Below are 9,448 nucleotides of genomic sequence, written 5' to 3'. Positions count from 1 at the left end.
ATTAATTATATTTGTTTCTTAATTTCATACAATCAGACCAAAAATGGCTGACACCATCTATTGTTACTGTTGTTTTCTTTTCTCTATCTGAAAAAAAAAAAAAGGGAAGAACAATAGAAAAACTCTTGTGTGCATTTAAAGCTATACTATGATATAAAGATTGTCCTGCTGTTCATTAAGTACATATTTTTCTGTTCATATTTCTTAAATTTTCTTTGTGATTAAGTGCATTTGCCCAATGAACCAACTCTTGTCAACTTGTAGAAAATAGACCTTTCGGTCAAAGCTTTTGGCTGGAGGGCTATTGAAGTGATAAGAATTATATTACAATAATTATAGATGATATAATCTCAAAGATTAACGTAGATAAGAAATTAATGTGAAATTATCGTGACATTCGATTTCAAAATCATTCCAAATTCCAAATTACCGATTGAACGAATCCTTGTCGGTGAAGACTTTATGCCTTTCTGTCATTTCAGGATGTTGGAAAAACTAAATAGAAAATTATCATTTGGTCATGTCCTGTACATGCAATAAATTCATGTATGCCGACGAAACTAGCAGGTTGGTACCTCCCTTGGACTCTTACGGTCCAAATAAATGCTCCATGAAGACCGCTCTATGATTCTATGAGTATAGAGAAAAGTCAGTGTTCATATTATGAAAATTCAGACTTGTACAGCCCTTTATATAAAAGTAAACTCATTAATTCTATAGCTCATAACTTCAAATGTATACTTAATTTGCATAAGAGTTTTTTTTTTTTTTTTTCCAGCCAATTTTCTCCAACATGTGGAACTTGTTTTTGACGGAATTCAACAAATTCATTGCTCTGGATCTCATACATCAAATGCACAAAAATGGAATTTTTGTTATCAATTTAAACAAGGAGGGCAACATGCTGATTCTACCTTGGGCTCACATGAAAATCCTGCTGGATTTAATTCCCAAAATCCTGCAAGTCCTCTTCTTCTGCTTGTGAAAGAACACAAAAAATTCTTGTCATGTGCGAAGAACTTGGATTAAAGATAGATTAAATCTTACTTTAGTATCTTCTGTTGGCCCAAGTTTGAATAAACTCGGCTTTAGGGTTAAGAGCAATTGTAACCTAACTGTGGCCCAAGTTTTATATTTCTTTTTTTAATTCCCTTTTCTTTTAATTATTTGGATAAAACTAAAAGGTAGATATGATAATTTGAAATATAATACGATGATACGATACGAAAATAATAAAATAAAGAATACGAAGATAATACTACTTAAAACTTTAGAAAAATCATAAATAAGTTTAATAAAATTAAAAAATTATATATTTATGAATTTATGTTAATATGAATTGTAATACGTAATTTTTATACAAAATATGACATAAATATAATATTTTATATGACACGATAATATGAATTGTCAAATCTACTAAAAGGGTAAAAAAGGAGACTTAAATCTTGAAATTCACATCAATGTATGTTAAAGGTAAAAAATGAGACTTAAATCTTGAAATTCACATCAATGTATTTTTTCCTTTTCGTCTGCTCTGCGAAGCATTCTTTTTGAAGTGCTGAATTCAGCTTGTTCTTGCCTAGTCCAATTACAATTGATCGTTCACATTTTTCAGATTTACACTAATGACACCTTAATTCATCAAAACTTAAACTTCAATAACTCAATAACCTGTCATCCAAATGATAGATTTGGACTTAAATATAAAAAAAAAACTTGGGTTTGAATTAGTTTTGGATTTCAAAGTTTTCTGGATAAAAATCAAGATCCCAAGTCTATAACTTACATCAAATAATTGTTTTTTATATAATTAATTTTTGAAATGTATGTGATGCACTTGTAATTTTTATATCCAAAAATTCATTTCAATAAATAATTTTTTTATATTATCATAATAATGATAAATAATAATAATTTAATTTTGATTTCGATGAATAATAAGTAAATTTTGATAACTTTTGATATAATTTTGATTTTAATATAATATGAGTAAAATTTGATAATTTTTATATAATTTTGATTTTGATAATTTTTGATAAAATTTGAGTTATCATATATTTAACAATGAATTCTGTAACAAAGAATGAATTCAATTCTAGTATAATACAAATTTTTTTATTTAACAACAATATTGTTTCATTCAAATTTAAAACTTTTTTCACTAAATTTTCTTATTAAATAGGTTTGTGGTAGATTTATCTAAGTCTTCCAAAATAAAATTTCTACCTTTATTTTTGCTAATAACAAAGGTTTAATTCCTAACAACTTTAATATGAAAAAAATTATCGATGATTGACAATTAAATTATCATTGATTTATTATTATGTTATCTGCGATTTATTACTAAGCTATCAATGATAATTTATTAAATTATCAATGATTTAATACTAAATTATCATTGATTTACTATTAATTTTTGAATTATTTAATACTAATTATGCATGATTTATTATTAAATTATTAATAATTTACTACTAAGTTATTCATAATTTGTTATAAAGTTATAACTGATTTACTATCAATTTATCAATCATTTACTACAAAGCTATCAATATTTAACTAATTTACTACTAAATTATCATGATTTAATATTAACTTATCAATGATTTATTATTATGTTATTATGCATCTAATGTTATGTTATCATTGATTTATTACTTAGTTTTCAATTATTTACTATAAAATTATCACAGATTAATTACTAAATTATCCATAATTCATTGTCAAGTTATCACTAATTTATATTAAATTATCTACAATTTATTATTAAGTTATTGATGATTAATTACTACTAAGTTATATTAATTTACTTTTAAGTTTTAATAATTAATTACTAAATTATCATTGATTTACTATTAAATTATTTATAATTTATTACTAAGTTTATCAATTAATTACTACTAAACTGAAATTAATTTACCATTAAATTATTATTGATTTGTTATTAAGTTATCAATGATTAACAACTAAATTATTACTTGTTTTTTATTAACCTATCATTGATTTACTAATATATTGTTACATATTAAAAACTATAAAAAATGGAGTTTAAGTCTTTTTTTTTTTTTTATAAAATAACATTATTATTTTATTCAAGTTTAGAATTTGTTTCACTAATTCCTTTTATTGAATAAGTTTATGGTAGATTTATTCTAACCCTCAAAATGAAAGTTTTATCTTCGTTTCTATTAATAACCAAGGTTTAACCCTTGGCAACTTCAAGTATAAGTTATAAATGTTTAACAATTAAGTTATTAATTATTTGTTAATAAGTTATCAAAGATTTACTACTAAATTATCAATGATTTAATTCTAATTTATGAATAATTTGCTATTAAGTTATAAATGATTTATCATTAAGTCAAAAATGATTTCTATTAAATTATTGGTGATTTACCGCTAAGTTATTGATAATTTATTATAAAGTTATAATTAATTTACTACTAATTTACCGATGATTCGTTAAAAAAATTATCAATAATTAACTAATTTACTGCTAAATTATTATTGATTTACAATTAAGTTATCAGTAATTTACTATTACATTATTAGTGATTTACTGTTAAGTTATTAATTTACTACTAAATTATCAATAATTTACTTTTATACTTTTATATATTTATTATTAGGTTGTTATTGATTTACGACTTAATTTTTTATTATTTACTATAAAATTATTATCGATTTACCACTAAATTATCTATAATTCCTGAGTAAATTATTACTAATTTATATTAAATTATGTATGATTTATTATTACATTATCACTAAGTAATTATTATGTTATAGATGATTTAATATTAAAATGAAACTAATTTACTATTAAATTATTACTAATTTATTATTAAGTTATCATTGATTTATTACTAAGTTATCAATAATTAACTACTAAGTTATTACTTATTTTTGTTAAGTTTTTCTTGATTTATTATTATGTTATTATACATTTACAACTATATTATAATTGATTTACAATTAAAGTATTATATATATTATTATATAATTAATGATTTACTAAAAAATGATCAATTATTTATTACTAAATTATCATTAATTTACGATTAAGTTATTATTAATTTATTACAAAGTTATCGATGATTGCTACTATATTATATTGATTACATTTAAGTATTCAATGATTAATTATTATGTTATTAATTATCTACTACTATATTATCATTTATTTATGTATATCTAAAAAGAAAGTAATCACAATGTATGTAGCTGATGTAATTTGCAAGGTAGAAAAAGAAAAGAAAAAGTTCAAGCTTAAATGACTTGAAAAGTATGAGTAAATGCTTTTAATTTACTATCCATAGCTCAACATGTAATAATAACTTAAATCATAACTTTTTATACCAATTAAGTACTAAAATTAAATTAAATAAATATATACAACATATATTAAGTCAATATTTCTAAGATTTTCTGTAAATTTTATAGTTAATGTCATAACATATAGATCCGGGGATCCATTGCTAGACATTGACTTGAAGAAGTCACCACCAATCTTTTTTTATCTAGGTGTAATTAGTCACCTAAAGAATCTATCATTTTAAGGAACACCTAAGTCTAAGGGTTTCTAAAAGAATAGGTTCAGGTCTACTAACCAGAATAGGGTTCGGGAGTATTGTTACGTGTGAAAAAGGTTATAGTACCCTTACAACGCCCATCAAAAGATGATAACAGCTTAATTTTGTGTTATCCAATAAGCCTTAAAAATTTACCAAGTAATTAATTATTGAAAATTATTCTCAATTAAATCTAATACTTTTAGCATAAATTTGAAAAAATTCTCTCACCTCAAGTCTATGCAAGAAGATTACTGTTTCACTTGTAGAGGCTCTATCGTCAGATTATTTAAAATAAAAAAAAGAAAAAAAAAAGAGGAATAATGATTCAAGTTTTGATATAAATCTTTTCCTCTCTTTTTTAAAAAAACATTCATTGCTTTTATATAAGAAAAATTGATACTTTTAACTTTCCTTAAAATGTTTTTGAAAGTTTTATTCTTAAGAAAAATTGATACTTTCAATTTTTTTCCAAGAATATATATATATATATTGACAACTTTATTTAAAAAAAAAAAATGATACTTTCAACTTTTCCTAAAATATTTTTAAAAATTTTATTTTTAATGAAAATTGATACTTTCAACATTTCCTTAAAGCATTTGAAAATTTTATTTTCAGGGAAAATTGATACTTTCAATTTTTCCTAAAATGTTTTTTGAAATTTTATTTTTAAGAAAAATTGATACTTTCAATATTTCCTCAAAAATATATTTTTTTAATTTTTAATTTTTAAGAAAAATTAATAATTTTAACTTTTTCATAAAGTAGTTTTTTGTTTTTATTTTTTTATTTTTTCATTTTTTAATATTCACTCAAAAAGTAATATATAAATAATAGGCAAAATAACAAGAGAAATACTAAAATAAATCACGGCTCGGCTCAAGATCGTAGCTTGGCTTCACATAAAAGAGACTGTTCGACTTGTGACCCAAGCTCCACTTGAAGATATGGGCTAGCGGCTCGGGTGGCAATGGAACACGGGTCGGGTTAAAAAACAAGCAGGTCAACTAAATTTTTAGCAAATAAAATAACGTTTCACACAAATATAAAAGCGCAAAGATCTGCTATCACTATTCGATTTTCAGTTTTTGCCCTTTTTTCTAAAAAAACTTTTGTTTTTAAAAGTACATAGCTGCAGAAGTCCCAAAGGTTTCTAGATTCTGGTGCCATCGCTGGTCGTCGTTGCTGACATCCGTTGACCGTTACTCCTCGGCCATCATCCAAATACCAATTTGCTTTAGAACTTTTCACCAAACTAGCCTTGGCTTTCTTTTTCACGTGTTCTAGCTAAAATCTAGAAAAACCTAGAATTGGTGTAGATCCGAATCAAAATCACGATCTTCCTTCCTCTCTGCTGGTCTAAAGCCACTGCCTCTAGGTATGTTGTTCACGTTTTCCTTAGTTACCGTCTCACCAATTTTGAAGCCCCAAAACAAGTTAGATCGACCTCAATTAGGAATATTAAGGAGAAAGTCTTTCACCTGTTTCTTTTTTTTGGATTATTTGTATGAATATGAGTTTAGGTGTCCAGTGGCGATCGAAAATGAAGATGGCTCGAGTGGTTGAACTTTAACAGTGGGTGGCTGTACTGGATGTCGGTGACTATGGATTGGTATTGATGTGGGAGTCAAAGGTAATGGCAATATTGGACTGATGGTGACGTGCAATGACGGTGGAGATGTTGCACTTGTTGGCTGGACATGGTTAAACTATGGAGAGGTGGGGTTGAAAAATTGAATGCAGGGAGAGATGAGTTGATGGCCATGGTGTTTCAAGTGGTGGTCGAATTGGGTTGTATCGAAGGCATGGATTTGTGTAGGTCTGGCAATATTGTTGCTTGCCTAGGCTTGCTCAATTTTTAGGTGCCAATGGTTGCTTTCTTTCTGCATTTTTTGCTAGGTATATAGTGGATTATTGGTTTTGGTGGAGCCTAGCTTAATTGGTAGTGATCTTGACTAGTGGCTGTTAGGTTTGGGAGTGTCTATGTTGGCTAGGTTGGTGACAATAGGTAAGGGGTATGGAAATTTGATAAAAAGATTTATCGAGATTTGTCAGGATTTGCTGATCTTTCTTTTCTATTTTCCTAATGTGTTTCCTACTCTAATTCTTTTTTTTTTCATCCATTGTTGTCAATCACAATAATTTATAAAACCATACTGATAGAGTTTCAATTCAATTCTAATTAGCATCTAGATAACAATCATCATAATCACCAAGCCTAATCTCGATCTTTCAGTTTTTTTTTCTTTGTTAATTAATTAATCAAATAATGGAGAAAAGAAAAAAGAATACAATAGATAGACCATAAAAATAAAAATAAAAAATATGAAATAAAAATCTAAAATAAAATGAATAAAAATCCCTACAATTGAGCTTGGATTAATCTCAATTGACAAAAAATCTCGGATAAAATGGGATGTTTATAGTTCATAGTAAAATAGTACATATTATGATAAGCATTATTGATAATTTGATTGAATTATTAGTGTATGTATTTTCATACCCGTTAGTGATGTACAATATTATATAAATGATTAAGAATTTTGAAGAGTTCTATCATAAATGAAAGTAATAAATTTTATCTTATATATTTATTTTATTTATTTATTTTTGAAAGTAAGAACTTCATTACTTATATATAACTTCTGTAATTTGTAGCAATTTCATTAATAATATCTAATACAGCTATCATCCCATAAGAAAATTCATTATCCCCTTCTTTGCCAAAAAGTGGGAAATCATGTTTGCTTCGCACCTTATAAACCTGCATTTCCACCTAAAAACATTATTCAACCACAATTGCACCTCATCAATTATATGACCTGCAGAGGACAAGTTCTTCCCTTTAAGAGTATGCTACTTAATAAATCATTATGCATCACTTTCTATCTCAACCTTATGGAAACCTATTTTTATTCCCTATTTCAATGCTTCAGATAAAAGCTATTGTTTTAATTGCAGTAAGATCTCTGCAACCATCTATTTTTTTGCACATTATAACCTTCTTAATCCCACATTAGAAGAATTTATAGATATGACATGATATATATGTAAAGATCTAAATAAAAAACTTGTAAGGTATTTTTTGTGTGATAAAATTATGAGACTTTCAGGTTAAAATAAATAATACCTCACAAGTTAGGGGTGGGTATCCACAAATGGTATCAGAGTGATCACCAATCGGTGGAAACTAAGTACTACATCATGGGATTCATTAAGTGCTATATAGTGGAGAGTCATATCTAAAATTTCAACGTCTGGTGTGATTTTAATCCTATAATTAGACTTGGTTTGACAGGAATGTCAAGCTTTAAAAGTTAATGGATTGTAACACCCTCAATCCTACATGAAAATACTTTGAGGATCTGCTATGATATATATATAAAGGTTTAAACCTAAATTTGTTAGGTACTTTTTATGAGATAAAATCATTAGATGGATAATACCTTATAGGTTGGGTGCGAATATTCATAAATGGTATTATAGTGGTCACAAGTCGAATGGAAGCTAAATGTTATATCGTAAGAGCCACCTTTAGAATCTTGTGGGAGCTAAGTGCTATATAGTGAGAGCCACCTCTAAAATCCCAATGTTTAGTCTGATCTTGTGATCTATGTATGCTTTGTATTAGGCTTATCCAATATTTGGTGTGATTCAGTGAATTTGTGTGTTTTGTATTGGACTTGACGAGAATGTCAAGCTTTAACGGGAGGATATTGTAATGTTTCTAATATCACATTGAAAGAATGTGTGAATATAGTATTATATATATGTAGAGATCTAAATTCAAATTTGTGATGTATCTTTTATGAGATAAAATCATGAGACCTTCGGATCAAAATGGACAATACTTCGCAGGTTATGTGTGAATCTCCACACACATAGCACCTAGTATTTTTCCTGAAAAATTTATGGCCACCACCCTTATGCCTTTATTTCCTTCCATTAAATCTAGTGCTCTATCAAAATTTATTTTTAAGCATACAATTTTGGGAAAAAATTTTGTTATATATATATATGATAAAAGTAGTGAGAACATATTTACAAACTAAAATTTATAAAAATTAAACAAACAATAATTTTAAAAAAATATTACACTCATAATAATTACCTTCGCACTTCATAAAAAAAATTTTCTATTAAAGAAAACATGGTATTTTTTTAATTGTTACTTCATTCTTATTATCATTATTCAAAATAACTTTTATATATATATATATATATATATATATATATTTTGATACCAATCACTTTTCTATTTGGAAAGAGTAAAGAATATTTTACATTCTCTATAAAAAATTTCTTTTACTAAACAAGAAGATGATATATTTTTAATTATTTCTTCATTCTTATTGCTGTTATTCAAAATGACTTTTTTAATATTTTGATATCAATCAACTTCTCTATTTGAAAAGAAAAAAAAATATTATAAAGAGTCATAACAACCAAAGTAATGTTTAACTTTGCGTTATCTTTATGAATGAGTTTGAATTATGATATGATCTCTTTTAAATGAAATGTTTGAATTATTTTCTTCAACTTATATCACATTAACTTGATTAAAAAATAATTGATTATAAACTCGTTGATCTAGATTAACATTTTTACAATATGAATTTCAAAATCCTTAAAAAAATCCTTTAATCTCTACAAAATTTGGGTATCAGGATTTTTTTCTAAAATTATCACTAATATCTCCATCACTTTTGCATTTAAACTTTCATTGTATTGTGTTCTCATTTTATTTTGAAATTTATTACTTGTACCATAAAAGTATAGCTAAAATAACATAATTTAATCAATTTAAACTTGAAATAATTCTAAACTCAAATTGAGTATAAATAAATTTTTTACTCATTTTAAAATTTAAT

At 25.5% G+C, this 9,448-nt stretch overlaps 1 long non-coding RNA gene across 1 annotated transcript; it reads left to right on the top strand.

Annotated features, from left to right (window-relative positions):
• Positions 1-5,419: 5,419 nt before the first annotated feature.
• On the top strand, positions 5,420-6,664 carry LOC149516617 (uncharacterized). The gene is made up of 2 exons (XR_016345986.1): positions 5,420-5,955; positions 6,101-6,664. It is a non-coding gene; the product is annotated as an uncharacterized LOC149516617 (long non-coding RNA).
• The last annotated feature ends 2,784 nt before the right edge of the window (positions 6,665-9,448 follow it).

This window comes from Durio zibethinus, chromosome 10 (genome assembly GCF_047325235.1).
Source record: "Durio zibethinus cultivar Kanyao isolate XHJ-2024 chromosome 10, ASM4732523v1, whole genome shotgun sequence".
Classification (NCBI taxonomy): Eukaryota; Viridiplantae; Streptophyta; class Magnoliopsida; order Malvales; family Malvaceae; genus Durio; species Durio zibethinus.
Note: the sequence above shows the minus strand (reverse complement) of the source record. Positions and strands in the feature narration are given on the sequence as shown.